Below are 20,238 nucleotides of genomic sequence, written 5' to 3'. Positions count from 1 at the left end.
AAAGATGTAAGCGTTATAAGTAAACGAAAAAGGAAGAAAACAATGCCGACTGTAAAGTGGGTTAGTTATTAGATATGAAAATGTTTTTTTGTTGTATTACGAACTGTTACCGGAAAAAAACACATGACTCTGTAAATCTCTTTAACATTGTTTATTGAATAAAGAGGTTTATAAAACATTAACGTTGTTTCAAACAATAGCATTTTTTAAATTTATGCAGCGAGCAAGCTATCTGTCCTCCACACATCCGATCTGGCCTTTGCAGTTTTTTGACAAAATTGCGGACCATAACATCGTTTTTTAAAGGGTCAGTAGTGTAATGAGATAACACCTCCTGGTAGGTAAGGCCGCATCCGCGTTGACACAAATAATACACGCAATGCTGTCCGCAGGTGTCCGTCAGTTCGTGTTGGAGTTGTCTGTTGTGGTATGTTATACGACTCGAGCGTTTTTTCAGGAATTCGTATATACTAGCGGGGTAGTATGGGTTATTCGGTGGTAAACCAAAAGGATCAAAGAATGAGGCGGTTCCGTCGCTTTCCAGTGTTATGGCGAGCCAATGCTCCCCTGGAAGATGGCGGGGGTCGGTATTCACAATATAATGCTTAGGGTGTGTGTCTTTGATGTCACCGATCTCATCCGATGCAAACACCCCTCCGAAAAGGGATCTTTGTTTTCGAGTCATGATCAAATCTAATTCGCGTCCGTTCATCTTGTTAGTAATAATCCATCAAGACTTCTCTCTTTGCATTGATTTCTATAATTGAATCATAAGCTGCATACACAATAAGAGTAGCTGTGTGTGGGAGGGGCACACGGAAGCGCATATCAAGTCTTAATACACCATTGTTAATCGTCGATAAAGCTCCTGAGTCATCTGCTTGATTTAGATTGAAAACAAAAAGGGAGTAGCCGTGATTAAAATCTTGTTGATCGATACATAGAGGTAAATCTTTTAAAAAACGTCCAGATGCGGTGTATAAATTATGGAATTCCCGTGTACATATCCCAGCATCGAAATTGGGTTGAAAAGCTTTAGCCGGAATCTGACGACCCTCATGGCTCAAAGCGAGATACTCAACATCATGATGAAAGAAATTAAAGGGGTTCAAATCACGACGCCCTGTAAAACTGTTGTGATTGACCAAACCTATTACAATTTGTTTGGGTATATGTCCTAGGAAGAGATTGTCTTGGTGGCAAATCCGTGAGTTTTGAGGTATGGAAAAAGATTTAATATTTACCCTTGTAAGTGGATAAAGAGCATTATTCTTAAGTAAAGTGGACGCGTGACCCAAAGCCACTGCTGGGGACACTGTAACTTTTTTTACAAACAGTGAAGCTCCAAGTATCTTAAGACAAGAATCACTGTCAGGAGGGCTCATGATACAGAAATCATCAGGGGCTCTAGTCAACTTCACACGAAGATCCACGTTATTCAATAGATGACGCTCAGAAAAAAATATGTCGGCATGAAGCGGGCCTAGGAGATGGAACTCGCGTGACCCGGCTACCCGCTGTGCGCGTTTGAGTAAGCCCTCATTCACCCCCGCCCCTTCGAAAGCGATGGAATCCATACGCCCGCTTGTATCTTTTGCAAACATACAGGCTGTGAATTGTGACTCTAACGAGCTTTTTGAAAAGTTTAGTAACAATTCTATAATAGACCTATAACCATGTGTAGCGCTGGATTGTGAGATGAGCCGATCTCCGAGAGATATATCGACTTGACCGAAAATTGTATTTAGCGGGAAGTTGATTAAGCTTACAGGTTCATTCGGTGGTAAATTACTCCCGTCTCTCCGTGTAAGTTTTAAACGTAGGTGAAGTAGCGTATCCGATAAATCCAGATATTTTGAACCGTCTCCAGGGATAAAAAATTCAATTGGACCTTGGTCCAATATAGCGGATAAAGGCTGAATCTCTACATATTGATTGTCCTCGATAGATAATTGTGTCAATGGCGCTGTAAACAAATCTAACTCACTCAGAACACATTCTTTTGAGCGATAGTGGAGGAGAGCCATTTCTTTCAAGAGAATATATCTGTACTCCGCTTCGAACGCTTTCGTCTGACAACTGACTTGCGGTTGGTAGAGCGCCTTTTCTTTTTATTCTTAACAACTCTCTTCCTCCGCCCACCAGGATGCAGGCCTCTGCGTGATAAAACTACAAGTCCCGAGCCTTCTTGCGTTGTTTCCGGTTTCCGTTGTATTCTCTGTATAACACGACCCGCTACATCCGAAGCTATGTTTTTAGCAGCGTTTTGGAGGTGTGGCTTCGCCAGGTTAAATCCACTTCTGAACATCGGCGCAACAAAACGGAAAAGTATAGAGAAAATAGAACCTAGGCCTCGTCCGTATTGGACCGGGCTACCTTGAAAGCCTGTAAATGAGCCACCTGCTTGGTTCTCGTAATAGTTTATAAAACGGTTCAAGTCGGGATGTGTAGTTAAGGGCATCATTTTTTGTATTTTTTTTTTATTTCAATCTAAAATGCAGAATGAGAATTACTTTGCCGTATTCGAAATCTAACGGAGTGTTTTGATCTGACCGTAGACTGATCGTAATGGTCTCAATGTGCCGTCGACTTACTTTTAAATAGTAAACAGGATTAAATGTCTTGCAAACAACATCACCGTATTCACCCTCGATAGTGATTGTTCTAAGCATGGGCGCGAATGCGTCTCCGATCGTCTGGTGGTGAATTAAATCAGTGTAAACAAACATGTGGTAACGTCCGGCTCTCTTGTCAGCGGGGTGGGGGGCACTGACACCTTCCGGTTTCAGTGATATCCAATGCTCATGGTTCGTTCCTAGAATGAACGTTAGGGGGCTTTTAAACATTATTCTTAAACCTTCTTCCCCCGTAAACATGAACCTTTGCTTATGATGGTCAAATTTCACAGCGGTCTTTTTATTACTAGCTTTACTTAATAAAGTTTGAATTTCAGAAGCCAAGGAGTCGTAGCTTTTGAAGATCCCACCTCGTACTTTCAGCATATGACGTGATTCCAGGTCGCTCTGAAACCCATCTCCGCGGGGTGTATCCATCTTGGGTTGTTTGAGGTAAAAGCTGCGCTTTTTCTCAGGGATGTCGAGGATTGAATTAACGTAGGATATTTCGCATAAACCGACTTCCCATGACCCCTCTAACTCTATGTGTCTCGCTAACTCAATTTTAAATTCGGATAAGCTATTATCTTTGAAAACATGCATGCTAGCATTCGAAGCCAGCGTGACGTAAAATTCTCTCTGAACTTCACTCATCTTGTATGTTTCACACAATGGCTGTTTTATCTTGCATCATATGTTTTTGACACTGCTCGCTGGTACCCAACTGTTAAATTTGGACGGCCAACCGACCCATTGCACCAGCATCTCACGTCTGCTTGACACGACGCGTGATTTCAAAATTCGTTGTATGCGGAAAATTTTATTATTACTAATTTTCACGTTTTGCAATTGTGTTTCATAAAAAGTACCTTCTATTTCCACATCATCTAAATCAGCTATCTTGTAGACGGGTGGAACACGGCGGAGACATTTTGTTATTCTGAATACCTCATCACTAAAACTTTGCAGATATGCCTTATCAAAAACCCCTCTTAATTTAGAAATCCTCACAATTTCCCCCGGGGCAAAACGGGGCTTTTTCCCATGACGGATAGGAGCATTTGCATACAGATGCCGGAACACAGTATCTATGTTACCAACGGTGACGGCACTTGGGACCATTTTTATACTGGTGTGATAGCTGTTGTTATAGCTGGTTAGAAGGCTCGCAATCACGTCCACGTACCTATGTGTATTTTTAGCTGTAAAATATCTCCACATGCGTGTTTTTAGTGTTTTGTTGAATCTCTCCACAGTTTGCGCTTTCGTATCTGAAGACGTTGAAAAGTGCTGGATATTATGGTGGGTCATTAATTTTTGGAAGGGCTTGTTGAAGAATTCTTTTCCCTTATCTGTCTGGAGTCATAAAGGAGCACCGCTATCTGATAAGACAGATTCAAATGCCTTTGTAACATGCGCTCCTGTTTTAGCTTTCAAAACTCGAGCATATGCATACTTTGTGAAAATATCAATCACGGTTAAAATATACTTATAGCCGTCGTTGTACCGGGCAAACGATTGCATATCACACAGATCTGCTTGAAATTGTCTTTTTGGGGCTCTGACAAAAACTCGGTTTCTAGGAAAGTTTATTCTGACCGGTTTATGCAGACTATAGGTGTCTTGTTGTGATAAAAATGCTTTCACTTTTTTAATATTAGTGTTTTTACAGCTAACAACCGCTGCTCTATGTAAACGCTCTGGACCACCGAAACTACCTGGATTCTTAGCATTATAATAGACTCTCTCGAGACATCTCTTCCGAGGCATTGTTAGGTTTGTTATGATGCAAATCGGCGTGTGGTGGGATTAATGAAACACACAGAAACGCTTTTTTTCTTTTTTTTTTTTAATAGATTGAACATAGAAAAACAATCAGATCACATTAGTGTTTAAAAGAAACAACAACAATCAGATCACATTAGTGTATAAAAAACATAATACACTTTTATTTAAAAAAAAGAAATTCAGTTAGTTCTAAAAACAACAACAACCAAAAAAAAAAACCCACTACTAAGGAGTAAAAAGCAATCAGGTCACATTATTAAAACACTATTGAGTAAAAACACTGATCAGAGTATATAATACAGAGGGGGAAACCTTTGACTCAATTAGATTTTTAAATCTCTTTAACTCTCCTGTAATATCAATTGGCATATTGTTTTGTATGTGAAATTTAACACAATCTGTAAACAAAGTCAAAACAGTCATCAATTGCCCTACACCGATTTGAGTCCACACATTAAGAATGCAGTTCATTTTTTCAGACAAACCTGCTAAACTTGACATGACAGAGTGGATGACTAAATTGTCCCATGGTGTTTGAAACAATGATTCTGACAGCGATCGGACTTTTGACATTAATGCAAGCATTTTCTGGAGAGAAACATCATTGACATTGTTTTGTGAGATGACTTTCTCTAGAATATCCGTCCAATTTTGGATACGGTAGTAATATTTCACAATAATTTTTCTGATAATGTTACCCATTCTCGTTTTCCAAAAGTTCTGAATAGAAGATCAATGTCTGATTCGGTCAATTCCACAATAGCTTTATATTCTTTTTTTATAGCCCTTAATCGCGTGAAGATACTGCACTCTGGGGCCAACTCTTGTAAAATGAATGTAGCTGTACTGCGGATGGTTTTAAGAGGGGCTGCTGTATTGAAATAGAAAAGCATGGTCGATAATGTGTGGAAAAAATTCGTGTTGCATAGTTCAGCCATTACCTTAGCGTAATTATTGTAAAAATAAAAGTAGCTCTCTTCAACATATAGGCAGGTATGATGCATTTGACTCAGATCATCAAGAATACAGCCGTCACACGTCTCCTTAGCATGCTCCATCAATGTATTGTACAGAAGATGAACAATCAAAAGTTTGACACGCATGTAAACTACTTCTACCAACTACCAACTTCAACTACTAACCAGGGTAATTGTGGTATTTTCATAGCGAATTCATCCCAGTCAGCATCCTCACCCAGCGGGACAAACTCCTTTGGTTGGTTGTTGCAGGCCTCTGTCGTTGTAGGTTGTTCCAGGATATCAAGGTACCATCCTATATCCATGTCCTCTGTTGACGTGAGCTCCCCGGCCATTGTAGGGTCCATGACGGGGTGTTGGTCATCGGGCCTTACGGGTTGGCTCGCAACGGCATCCTCATAGCCAGCAAAACCACAGTCACCGGCTACCATGATGCCCTGGTCTGGACTGAGCACATGTGTCACGTCACCCTCCGTTAATGGCGCCAGGTACATACCAGCTATCGGATATGACACGCATGCGTTGTCAAACAGCTCTATGGAAGGAGACGCTGACCAAAACTCCTCCTCCGCTGTTGCATATCGTGGTCCGTCACCTCTCTGTGGTGATGGCTGTGGGGGGCTTGCAGGACTGCCAAAGGCGTCGAAGGCTGATGATGATGGCAAAATGACGCCGGGTCCTGGGAAGAGACGGTCGAATCGGCTGGCTTGTGCGTACACCTTTGCCTCCAGGTCGGTTTGCTGCAATAGCGACGGGGATACAGCTGCAGACGTGATGAGAGGCAGCCCCATAGCTGAAGGTGACACGCTCGGCCTCGTTGCAGCTGTTGAAAAGTCGACGCTCGGTCTCTCTGGCTGCGGCCTCGTTGTAGACACGGATAAGCTGGTGCTTGGTCCTTCTGAGTTTGGTGATATGCTCCTCAGACCCGACTCTGTGTCGGAGCTGTCAGGAGTAGACCAGAGTGTAACTGTACAATCAGGCACAGTCTGCACACCTCTGGAAGTCTTTTCTCCTGGACCATTCTCCATGGCAGGAAAACTCGGCAGAAGTCGTCTTGCTGGTCTTCTTTGAGGCATCGCTGCTTTCAATCTTCGGTCTCTCTTAGATGGTTGAGCTGTGACGGCTTGGGAAGGCATGTGGGATAGGCCATACGATCATGACCTCTCTTATACAATTTACACAGGTATGCTAATGACTACGATCCCGCCTTTCTATGACAAGAGGTGAAGAGGGGGGTTGCGGAGGTGGGAAGGGGGGGTGTAGAGAAGGTGTGATTTGGGGAGAGTTTTTTGAATAATTTAAAGTTAATTTAGTCTAAAACTAACCTCCGCTTCACTCCTACAATGTTGACCGAAGCACGGCTAGAAAGAAAAAGTTCCGAAATAGTGTCTCCACAGCCTTCCATTCTTTGATACCATTCAGAAAGCGGTATATTCAATAATGTCTGAAAAATCCCACATTCACTGCTAAACACTTGTATGGCGAAATACAGTATTTCATTCACCTCCCCATCTTCCGGGCCATCAATAGTTTGAGGAGAAACTTTAAGACGTAAAAAACATTTCCCGCTCGCTGTAATCCTTGATACCCATGTGATGTACAACTCGTTCCATATTCATCAAGAAAATCTTCCATCACTCTGGGTGCCAGCTCACTTACGATGGCCCAGTCGTTTGAGTTCAAAGATCATTTTGAGCTGTCATCGCCACATGCTGTGCTTGCATCGTCAAACCTGTAGACGTTGGGTGCTCCTGGCGGGGCTTCGTCTCTCATGTAGAATGAAATCTCACCAACCTCGTAAGAAAATCTAAATCCCCACACGGCCTCCGGTGTTAAGCGCCAGTTTTGCTCAAGTTTCTCTGTAGGAGGCCTCTGTACACGTTGGAGAAACATTTTCTTCCTCTTGGGAGCATCTGCAAGTCCAGCTGAGCCTTTGTGGCATAGGTGGATGCTGACCGGCGTTTCCGCAATCATGATCCGATCTTCAGGTTTGTAGTTTAGCAGCGTAGCTTTAGCTTAAATTTTTTCTGTGAACTCACCCCTCAAGCGAGCCGTAATATAGATGCTACCGGTCCCACCCCTTTTCAAACCACACCTCTCTGTATCACATGTTTTTTAGTCAGGAAATGCTATTAACTTACACAACTTCCATAAACCCATCTAAACAAATTATAACTATCAGAGATACAACCTGCACTAGAACGCTCTGCTAAAGCTAATGGTTGACGGAGACGGTTTGTCTTGAGACACCTTCAACAATTTGCACATTGACGACTCATACGACGGCTCCATCCTGTCTGATCATCAAGCCCCCTAAGAAGGCGGCTAGAGCCATCAACACCAACACAGAAACGGAGACAATCAAATGGAGACGGCCACGGTGGTCTAGTAATGTGAAAAAACATATTGACCATGCTTTCTTTTGCAGACATTGCTACAAGAAGCATGGATACAACCCAAAAAATAAATAAAAATACAACCAAAATACATAAATATGCCCCAACTTACCTCCACCAATATGCCCCAACTTACCTCCACCAACGGCTCCATCCTGTCTGATCATCACCCCCCTAAGGAGACGGCTAGAGCCATCAAATGGAGACGACTATGATGGCCTAGTCATGTGAAAAAACACATTGACCATGCTTTCTTTTGCAGACATTGCTACAAGAAGTATGGATACAATCAAAAAATACAACCAAATACATAAACATACCCCAACTCACTTCCACCAATATGGCTAAAAAATAAAAATACCGTCAAACACATTAGTATGTAGGGCCATCAACACTACAACCAAATACATTAACATCCCCCAACAGGCCTCCAAAGGGCATGGCTACAGCAGAAAAAAAAAAAAAAAAATGCAACCAAATACATAACATCCTCCAACATGCCTCCAACAATATGGCTTAAAATACCACACACTAACACGTAGAACCGCAGATAGAGGTACTATAAGAGACACGGATACAGTCATGAAATGCTACCAAATACATTAACGTGTTAAAATACCACACATTAGCATGTGGGGCCACAGACATTGCCTCCACCAATATGGCTAAAGCTATAATACCACCAACCAATATGGTGACACCCCAAATACATTTACACATCATATGTGATGCGAAAACACTCTGGTAAAATAAAGACAGTTTGTCTTCATCCGCTTTCATCAATTTACACATTGACTGGTGATACCCCCCCAATACATGCACCATCAGGCCATCAAACACATTAGCATGTTTAGCATGTACACCAGCGTAATATTAACCATGACCAATATGGCGATAGCTAAAATAGCTAAAATAGCTTGTGTTAGGATACGGATTTTAGCTATTGATCTGACTCCAAATTATGATCAACACTTAACACAAGTTTCTATGTCCTAATCCACACACTGGCGCACCTAACAATTTTGCGAGTTCGTTCTGTCAAAGAGAAGACCAGTAGATCAATCAGACCAAATTTACCAAATGTTTATTCCTAACAAAGCGCACTAATACAGGCCTGGGTCCCGGGTCCCTCACACTAAAACTCGTGCGTTTTTGTGACCACCAAAAGACGACACATTCTTCCGGGTTGCCCAGTTTTAAAGAAACACAATATGAATATTAAAGCATGCAAAATATTGTGTGATGATTGGTCGATGGTCATCTCCTCCCCGTCGAGGTGTCATCACTGTGGTCAGGAGTTGGGGATTTTCCTCTCGAAGCCCAACCACCTGGACGTGGTATTGTTCTTTGTTCTCGCTCCTCACCCACCTCGAGGTGTTATCGTCTGGTACTCTGTTGGAATAATCTCGGGGGAAGCCTTGGCCTGCCAGACCAGGAGGCCTTATCTTTATGAGTTTACGACTCTCCTTTAAACTAAATGCTTTCTATTTGGTTCAAGGAATGTCTTTTGATCCCCGTCAGCCTTATGTTTCCTTCCTGTCCTTATGTTACTTTTGTGTTTGTTTTGTAAGAAGTCTTCAATGACAATGAGCAGAGCTTCTTTGCATAGGCGAAATGTTCTTTGTCAGTTTAAAGGGACTTCATTCCTTTTAGTTAACTGTAGCTTTGATTCATAGATTGTAGATGATCAAAATTGGTTATATACAGTTTGAAGAAGTCACATTAAAGTTATCCCATATTTACTCAATGTTCGTTTAAGGAACTGTATATCAGTTACCTTACATTTACTTAATATGTGCTGAAAGGTTTAAGTAAGGTTAGATATTATTATTATTATTATGTGTTGTGTTAGTTTACTAAGAAGTTAAACTTAGCAAGGGGTTAGTTGCATTGTTCCACAGGTAAGCGACATTCAAAGTGCTTCAAGTTATCTGATCACAGTTGAGCAGGAGTCGGCCACCTGTGGAGAGGACAACTGGTTGGGGGAAGAAAGCAGACTCTGCACTCCCAATGTGGGGGTCGAGAAGATCAATTCACACTACACTACATTCCTTAGCTAATCAGCGTTGCTACAGCCACTATCTCCCCTCCCTTTAGTGTAGCAACGCCTCTGTAGCCAGGGCATCCAAGACATTAAAAGGAGGAGCACGTGGGGGAGGAACTCAGAACTGGTGGAGATTGTAACTGAGCTTCCTTTCTCTATCGTTCTCCTCGCGAGTAAACTCATCCTGGTTGTCTTCTCCTCTTTGTTCCAGCATGTGATTTAATGTCTGATCATATTCAGACCTAACATACTCCCTTCGTTCCGTACCGTCCCGTACTCCCTTCCTGGGCCTGTTCCATAACTCTTAGAAGAAACAAGTTCATGCAGTGTGCCTGCACATTCCTCACCCCCACCAATCCACACAAGCACTCCAATACTAGATATTATATTGATATGATTATATGTTTAACACAACCTTGAAAAATATGTTTGCTAACTGCTGAAAGCACATTTCCCTTTACTTGGTAAAGTAAAAAATACATGCCCAGACATGCCGCCGGCCGCAATAACCAATAGGGTCATCTCCCCCCGCGACAACCAGGAAGACGACATCTTGGCCAGCCAAGATGGCGCCTTTCTGTCTGACGCACGAGATGACGCCTCTCTGTCTGACACCAGGATAGAACACCTGACCGGATGGGACGAGCATCACCATGTAACACCTGACCCAGGATGGGACGAGCATCATCATGTAACACCTGACCCCACGAGATGGCGCCTTTCTGTCTGACATCAGAGGATGTCACAACACGATGTGACACCTGACACAGGATGAGACACCTGACCGGATGTCACACAAGGATGCCAAATCAGGATGTGACACCTGACACAGGATGAGACACCTGACCGGATGTCACACAAGGATGCCAAATCAGGATGTGACACCTGACACAGGATGTCACACAAGGATGCCATACTCATTAGCATAAACACCTGCTACATTTGCATAACAATAGACATCAAAGCGAGCTGCATTGTCTTTCTCTCTCTCTTGATCTTAGCTAAAAGGCTGAGAAGCGATAGCCAGAAATGAGCTTGAGGCAATGACTTAAATGAAGAGACCACCAATTCAAGTTACGGTTACATATATCAACTAATGCTAATGCCACATACTGACCCCTGCGATTTCCCCAAATGTGGGAATCTCGACTGCATAATTTCTGGTAGTGGAGGATTGTGTTCTTTCTGTTTAAGACAAACATTTTGCGCAGTAGTACTCACACGGAGTTTAGGTCTACACTGTTACACACTGAATGCTTTTGAGTAGTGATGGACAATGAGGCTTCCTTGGTGTAACTGCCGAAGTCAAAGCAGTTGTGTCTTTCGCCGCTGAGCGGAGCTGTTGCGGCTCTGGTGAAGCTTCAAGTTTTGCATGGTGTGCAAATTATTTTTGTGTTAATTTATTTTTTGTTCCTTGTTATTTGTATATTGTTTGTAGCACTGTCTTGTTGATTTTAACTTGAGATAGAAACCGGGGGTAAGTTAGGCTTCGAGGGCACTTGATGTGATGTGAATTCCAGTACTTTTAGGTGAATCTTTATAGAATCAGTTCACTCAAAAGATTCGTTGAAACAACTCGTTCAACGAATCGTGCCCCCACATCTTGTGTAAACAACCCATACACATCAAACAATATAACTTCACCCCCCCCACCACCAATTATTATATATAATATTAATTGCCTCGGGTAATAAACACATTTTTTTCTATTATACAACACTTACACACTGACGTTGGTAACAGTCTCTCACCTAGTCGTGAACGGTAAGTTGCGTCACTGACTCGATCGTGAGCTGGAAACTACGTCACTAACTCGTAAAGTCCCTCCTCCATCTATTACTCGCTGCTGATTGGTTGTTCGCGAAGATTCACGAATGAGTGACAGACAGCATTGCCGCTATGCCGTTGCCAGCCGACACACGTTATGCCGACATTGATGTTTTAATTTTGTATTTGTTGGCTTGTAGTTGATGGTGTTAATATACCGAATGTGTTTGTGTTTGAATAAAAGGTTGGAAAAAAAGCCCGTTAAGCCGACATTTGTTACCAACTCATATAACAACGTAAAACACATATACATATTGTCATATAAAGCAGTGAACCAAATGTCTGATTTTTATGCTTTGATTGGGGAATATAAAAACAAGGAATAAAACACCAGAAACGTTATAACATAAATGTTTAATGAAATAATAATGATAATAATAGCAATAATAATAAGAAGAAGAAGAAGAAGAAGAATAAGAATAAAAGTACACCTCAAACCAGCAATCTAATGTGAAACTGCAGTCGATATATTGGATAACAATATTTAGGCATATATATGCATCCACGTTATTTAAAACCTACTATAAGTAAATCGTAAATCTACATTCTTGCTTACATAGTTCACGCTCGGAGACGCAACACGTTCACTGACTGATCCGTTGATGCACGGGAAGACAGTTCACCCATTGACTCTTTCGCGAACGGGAAAGTCAAGATTCGTTCCCTCACTGATCCGTTCTCACAATGAACTGGAAATACGAATCACTCACTCACTGATAGGTTCATTCACAGATTCGTTCACTCACAACTTCGTTCACTTACAGTTCGTTCACTCACAGATTCGTTCACTCACAGATTCGTTCACTCGCAGATTCGTTCACTCGCAGATTCGTTCACTCACAGATTCGTTCGTTGGTGAACGGGAAATGCAATTCACGACTCGTTCATGAACGGAAAGTTACGTCATTTTCGTCTTTGTTTTGTTTTACGGCGAGGTGGCACCAGCTTCAATGGGCATTACCGACACCTGGTTGAAGTCATATGAACCGAAAAAACTCTCGCTCACTAAAAATATTCATTCTTTTGAACGAATCGTTCACTCATGATCCAACACGAAGTCCGGGAGTATTCCCGAAGCAACGGCCTAGGATTGGTTTGCTGGCCTGCGTCTCTGATTAATCTTTAACCGGCCGGGGTTTGACCCAACAACCTTCCAGTCTCAGGGAGGACACTCTACTACTAGGCCATTGAGCTGGTTAAATAATTTATCGCAGGTGTTTTATTTGGATTTAAGAAGTCTATATTATCGCCCCCACATAAAAAGGCTACCGTCTGCTAGGTGTTTGAAACCATGGCCTCAAATACTTCTTTGAAATTTTCAATACTAGAGTTGGGTGTTCTATAAACACAGCTAACAATGACATTTTACCCATATCAATTTGAACAGCAATACATTCACATAAGTCATCAATAACAGTTGTCATGCTTTCTACAATCCTCTACTTTAACCTACTGTCTATATACAGTGCAACTCATCCACCCTTTTTATTTGCCCTATTCACAAAGTTGAAATTATATCCTTCTAATTCAAAATCGGTCCCTTTGACGTGGCTAAGCCAACTCTCAGAAATGCCAATTATATTGAATTGCATGGTGTAATGCTGTAAATAATTTTTAATCTTATCAAAGTTTGCGTATAAACTCCTCCTGTTGAAGTGTAATATTGATATATCTTGCTCTAAGTTGAATTTGTCCTTGAATTGATTTGCAGTGTAATAACAGCAGTTTCTATTTACATAGTCAAAGAAATGGCTTTCCGGGTCTATATCTACATTCTGTACCTGCATGGTAATTGTTTGAGGTAAATGCAAACAGTCGTCTTCCCATCCACACACATCCAAATTTGAGCACATACACACCCACAGCTCCACGTCCACACACACACGCACCCGCATGCACACATATCATTTGTAATGGCAGCCAAATAGTTGAGACAATTTAACCAATATAAGTCCAGCAAAAAAGTTGCGTAATGGTGGTATAAAAATTCTGCAGGTGTATTGATGAAAAACAAGTCCAGTTTGAGTTCATGGGGGGTATTGAAAGAAAGTGTGATTGTGATAGAGTCAGTCGGCGTTCTTAGCCAAAAGAGAAAAATTGCCAGTAATCCGGCATAGTAAGTATCAAGACACCTACTCACCACTACCAAGCCGTGCTCTTCAAGTGCAAAAAAGGCATCCACAATATGAAAAAAAAAAAGAGTACTTCCAATATGAGTCCAGCGACAATAGGATAGAACTGTTTCCAGTAATTCCAAAAAACAATTGGCGGAAGGATACCGAACAGTGACAAAAATAATAAATCTGGGCAGCTAGAGGATGTTCTATTCGGCTATGCAGTTTCATATTTCTCCAGGTCTTTGAGGTCCCGGATAAGCAGGACTCGCCTCCTCACCAAGTGAACCATTTGTGCGAATCCAGATTTTACAGTCTCTTGTCCATGTTGAATAGATTTTCTTTTGTTTCTTCAGAACCCTCGCACGTTTGGCTATCTTGGCGTTCCTCTTTGTAAGGTGTTCGTTCACGTACACCTGTGTGTTCTTCAGTTTCCTTCCTTGTTTCAAAAGCTCCGTTTTGTGTCTTCTGTTTACAAATCTCAGAATGATGATTCGCTCTGATTGTGCATTTTTTTGGGGAAGAGTATGGCAGGCAGCGATACTCTCCTTATGAATGGTAATGTCATTTCGGTTAAAGAACTGAATCACCTGTTTCTCCAGCGACTGCTTTTCTCCCTCAGTCAAGTCCGCATCGTTGTTCTCTCCTCGGGTGATGTTGGAGTATTTGCGGTGTGTTGTTTTCAGACTGCTGATGATCAGGTCCTCTTACCGTGTATATTGCTCCAACTTGTCAACTTTCTTTTCCAACTCCGCAAATTTCTCATCCTTCAGCGCGAGTAGGTTGTTTAGTTTCCTCACATCTTCAACCAGACCACTTATTTTTCCTACATTTTCCACCATTCCGTCCATTTTTTTTGCCAGGTCTTTCAAGGCCTTCCTAATCTCCTCCATTATATCGTCGTCATCGTCGTCACTACCCTGGGACGTGCGCCTCCTCCTTCGCCATCTTTCAATCAAGTCACTCCGGCGTTCTAGGACAATCGCTTGGAGCTCAAGGTCTTGTTGATTTTTTATCAGACGGGCGACCGGGGATGGGGGGGCGTACGTGGGCGGGTGCCGGGAGAAGACGGCCTGTCCGGGGCGAAACTCGGCCTGTGTTTAAGGAGCCGGCCCTCACGCTCCTTCCTTGGATGGACAAAGTTCGCTGTTATATCCTTACTATTTTCCGGGTTCTGATGTAGCAAGAATGGTTCGGACAACGACGTGATGGATACTGCTTTATTCCTTCAACACAGTCAGTTCACAGGCCGTACATCACAACACTGAACGTCCCCGAAGCTCCCCCTCCCACATCCGGAGTTTTCCCACTACGGAACATGAGTTAGCCCAAAAATATACAACATCTCCTCCCCCCTTACAATGAACGTGCTTTATGCATGAACAACACAGAATTACGCACCTAGAACTAGACATCCCCATAACTCGGGTCAACCACGAACCTATAAGTCAAAGCGTGCAGGAGCTCGCCGCTCTCTGATAGGATATCTCCTATCTGGGGGCACAGGATCAGCTCCATGGTCGATCAATGGCGAACTTGTTGCAGGAGCTTCTGCAAAGGGAGATGTCACAGTCTCTGTTTCGGGCACATCCACAGCTGGTACTGTTGGCGCGAGTGTGATTGAGTCCTGCACTCGGGTGGGTATGTGAACCGGTGTTTTGACATAGGCAGAGCTATCAGGAAAATCTTTGAGGGACAGCTCTGCTGGCCCTAATTGAGTCTGCAGGAGTTGATCAACATGTCTTCTCCATACACCATCAGACGTTTGGACAGTACAAGATACTGGTCCCGTTTGCGCAATAACAGTGGCAGGAATCCACTTTAGTTCGCCACGGTAGTTCCTTGCCAACACAGAGTCTCCTGGCTCGAAAACTCTTCCTTTGCCCTTCTGTCCTCTGCACCTAACCTGTTTTTCCTGTTGACCTTGGACAATGTCCTTCTCTGCTGAGGGCTTCAAGAGGTCAAATGTGGTGCGCAGGTCTCTCTTTAGCATCAGGCTAGCAGGAGATGTCTTGGTGGTTGCATGTGGACTGTTCCGATAGGTTAGTAGGAAGTGGTGCAGTCTCTGATGTAGTGTTCCTTGTCCTTGTGATGTTTTCAAGGCATGCTTCATGGTTTGAACAAACCTCTCAGCAAGCCCATTTGTTGCGGGGTGGTAGGGGGCTGACTTAATGTGTTGGACACCGTTAGCTTGCAGGAACACTGCCATTTCCTGTGAGACAAATTGGGGTCCATTGTCAGAGACTAGCTGGGCAGGAGATCCAAACCGACTAAACAGTTCCCCTAACTTTTCGATAGTCTTCTCTGCAGTGGTTGATCTCATGATAGCCACCTCTGGCCATTTACTGTGTGCATCCACAGCAATAAGGAACATCCTGTCCTCCACTGGTCCCGCAAAATCAATGTGCACCCGGTGCCATGGTCCTTGTGGGAATTCCCAGGGGTGAAGAGGCGCTAGTGGAGGATTGTTCCTGACTTGGTGGCATGATGGACATCTTTTGGCCAACTCTTCAATTTGTTGATCCATGTTCGGCCACCAAAAATAGCTTCTCGCTATTTCTTTCATTCGTACTATTCCGCTGTGTCCCGAATGCAGTTGCTGCAGCACTTTTGTGCGAAGTGACCGTGGTATGACCACCCTCCTACCCCAGAGTAAACACCCAGACTGGACAGACAGTTGCAATCTCCTCCCGAGGAAAGGCTTCAGACTCGCATTATCGCCAGCAGATCGACCCTTGACAACAACGTCCATGACCGCCGATAACTCCGGGTCATTCCGAGTTTCCGTTTTTACCTGCACCTCTGAGACAGGTGCTCTCTCCACCTCCCTGAAGTAGAAAAGGTCCACCGTGTCCGACTCCGGCTTCGTGACAGGCAAAGGCAGTCGGGACAAGCCATCCGCATTGCAGTGGAAGTCTGATTTGCGATACCTGATGTCATACGCATGCGCCGACAACAACAAAGCCCACCTCTGCAGTCGGCATGCAGCAAGAGACGGTATCCCAGTGTGTGGACCGAGGATGGTTGTGAGGGGCCGATGGTCCGTCAGGAGCGTAAACTTCCTCCCATACAAGTATTGATGGAATTTCCTAACTCCAAAAACAATGCTCAGTGCCTCTCGTTCCAGTTGAGCATAGTTAGACTCTGCTTTGTTCAATGTCCTTGATGCAAAAGCGATTGGCTTTTCCTCACCACCCGGCAGGACATGAGAGAGAATCGCCCCTACTCCGTAAGGAGAGGCGTCACAGGCGAGCTGCAGTGGAAGTGATGGGTTGAAGTGCGTCAGGACCTTGGACGTAGTCAGCACTCCTTTAGCCTTTTCAAAAGCCTCCTGACAGCTGGCTGTCCACTTCCACGTTTTGTCTCGGCGTAACAGTTCGTGCAGGGGTTGAAGCAGTGATGACAGATTGGGGATGAAGCGTCCGTAATAGTTCAGCAGACCTAAGAAAGATCGTAGCTGGCTGATGTTTTGGGGTGGGGGCGCGTCCACGACAGCTGCCACTTTTGATGGTGCAGTGTGCAGCCCTTCTGCATCGATCACATGCCCCAGATATTCTACAGATGGCTTGAAGAAGTCACATTTGTCCTTACGGACTCTTAAGCCGTAGTCCTTCAGCCTTTGAAGGGTAGCATCCAAGTTGCGCAGGTGCTCGTCATCGGTAGATCCAGTGCACAGGATATCGTCAAGGTAGCACTGTACCCCAGGTAACCCACTAAGGATCTGATCCATCGCTCGCTGAAAAAGTGCCGGGGCTGACGTGATGCCGAACGGCAGTCTGCAGTATCTGAAGAGACCCTTGTGTGTGTTAATGGTCAACATTTCACGTGACTCTTTTTCTACATGCATTTGTAGGTAAGCCTGACTGAGATCTACCTTACTGAATTTTTGTCCCCCACTCAGTCCAGCAAACAAGTCATCAATTAGGGGAAGTGGATATTGCTCTGCTGCTAACACAGGGTTAAGTGTTACCTTGAAATCTCCACAGGTCCGAATTCCCCCATCTTTTTTTGGTACGGGAACGATGGGTGTGGCCCACTCACTGATGGTCACTGGCTCCAAAACCCCATTCTTGACCAGGGCGTCCAAGTCAGCTTCTACCTTGGATCGGATGGCGTATGGTACTGGTCTAGCTTTCATAAACACAGGCTTGCTATCAGGTTTGACATGTAACTTAATGGTTATATCTTTCATGCTGCCTAATTCATCACGGAAAACCTCTTTGTGTTTCTCGAGTATTTCTTGTAGCGGAGTGGAACCGTGTGACAGTTTCCTTATCGCTTGCCAGTCCAGCCGGATTCCCTGTAGCCATGTACGCCCCATTATAGCAGGATGATTTCCCTTGGTCACATAAAGGGGAAGCTTTTTGGTTCGCCCATGGTACTGAACAGTCACATCGGTCATCCCTTCCATGTGCACTCGATGTCCCGTATATGCCTTAAACACTGTGTCTGATGGACGTAGTGGGAGGTGCCTCATGAGTTTCCTGTAGATCTTGTGTGACACTAGTGATGCCTTTGACCCTGTGTCTATCTGCATTTTCACCACATGTCCCTCCAACTTGGGTTCAGCCCAGTAGCCATCTGAGCTCTCACCTACATTCATCACTCGTATCGTATTTACAGGCACTTCTTCCTCCGAAGAATCACTATTTCTTTCATTATCATGGCAAATGGTGCGAACATGCCTTTTTTGTTTATATTTCACATTGTCACTTTTGTTCCCAGCCCTTGAGCTTTTGTCCGTGCCCTGTTTACTTCGGCACGCCCGCTCTATGTGCCCTTTTTTTCCACAGTTACGACAGTCCATCTCTTTGCACCAGCACGTCGATGCAAGATGTCCAGATTTACCACAGCGAAAACATGGCCCTTGCGCGTTCGGTTTATCATTGTAGAGTTGGTGCACTCTTTCTGTAGCACTTAGTTGCTGGGCCTCCCGTTTTGCCATTTCCATTGTTACACTGATGTTAATGGCCTTTTCCAAAGTCAAGTTACTTTCTGTGAGTAATCTCTTCTGTGCTGCTTCGTTTCTAAGTCCACATACCAGCCTGTCTCTCAAAGTGTCATTTAACACATCCTGGAACTCACAGTGTTCAGCCAGCTTGCGTAGGGCTGCTACAAACTGGGTGACCGACTCGCCCTCTTCTTGGCTGCGTCTGTAAAATCGGAATCTTTCTGCGATTACCAGGGGTTTCGGTGAAAGATGGTTTGCCAGTACATCCACTATTTCTTGGTATGTTTTACTGCCGGGCTTTTCTGGTTGAAGTAGGTCACGTAGCAAGTTAAACGTTTTCGGCCCCATTACACTCAAAAACGTGGGCACCAGCTTCTCCTCCTTTATATCGTTGGCCATGGCGAAGTAATCGAAACGCTCAGTATATGAGCTCCATTGTTCAATACTTTCGTCCAAGGGACCAATTGAGCCAATCATTCCCGCCATTACAAGTTCCTGTTCGTATGGCACTGCTTTCCCTCACAGACGTCGCCAACAGTCCACCAATCCACTCCACCCTTCGAGATGAAGCCGGCCAACACGCGTCAGTCCAGACGTCCTCGTCGCCAGTTTTGTTATATCCTTACTATTTTCCGGGTTCTGATGTAGCAAGAATGGTTCGGACAACGACGTGATGGATACTGCTTTATTCCTTCAACACAGTCAGTTCACAGGCCGTACATCACAACACTGAACGTCCCCGAAGCTCCCCCTCCCACATCCGGAGTTTTCCCACTACGGAACATGAGTTAGCCCAAAAATATACAACATTCGCAGTTGACACTTTGTCATTTTTCGGCCTGTGTTTAAGGAGGCGGCCGTCCTCCACTTGGTCTGTGTTTAGGGCGAAACTTGGTCTGTGTTTAAGGAGCCGGCCCTCACGCTCCTTCCTTGGATGGACCAAGTTTGCAGTTGACACTTTGTCGAAGTGTCGATGATCAATGTGTCCTGCAATTCACATTAGTTCTCGCAGCTAGCTGCGTCCTTCATCGACGCACGAGCCGAGTTATCCACCGCTAAGAGTTGTCGTTTGTGGGTTGCGGCGGCGCGGGTCGGCCGGGGTCCCTCTTCCGCCGCGCGCGCCGCGAGTTGCCAAGTTCCGATGAAAAATAGGTTTGATCCGGCCGACGGCGACGGGCGCCGCCCGTCCGCGTCTTCCGACGCGTCGAGCGGACATTAAACCCCCGACGGTCCGCTGAAGGAGGGCCGTTAGTTGGGTGCCCGCCGCGCTGATTGGGGTAAGTTCCGAGCGGGCGGTGTCGCGATGGCACCGGGCCGACCCTTCCCGGCCGCGTGCCGCCCTAGACCAATTCGATGGCGAGCGAAAGTGGAGCGCGCACTGGCGAGGGCGGGGTGTGGTGGGGCGGGCGGCGAAGCAGGGCAGACGGTGACGTCGCGAGACGGTGGAAGGGGGGCAGAGGCCGGCCTGTCGACCAGACCTCCCCCGCACGCTACGCGCGCTCGCCGGCTACATACCGCTTCTGCAT

At 44.6% G+C, this 20,238-nt stretch overlaps 1 pseudogene; it reads right to left on the bottom strand.

Annotated features, from left to right (window-relative positions):
* Nucleotides 1-19,629: 19,629 nt before the first annotated feature.
* On the bottom strand, nt 19,630-19,776 carry LOC147050469 (5.8S ribosomal RNA; annotated as a pseudogene).
* Nucleotides 19,777-20,238: the final 462 nt, after the last annotated feature.

This window comes from Syngnathus leptorhynchus, chromosome 10 (genome assembly GCF_054491065.1).
Source record: "Syngnathus leptorhynchus isolate UIUO chromosome 10, UIUO_Slep, whole genome shotgun sequence".
Lineage (NCBI taxonomy): Eukaryota > Metazoa > Chordata > Actinopteri > Syngnathiformes > Syngnathidae > Syngnathus > Syngnathus leptorhynchus.
Note: the sequence above shows the minus strand (reverse complement) of the source record. Positions and strands in the feature narration are given on the sequence as shown.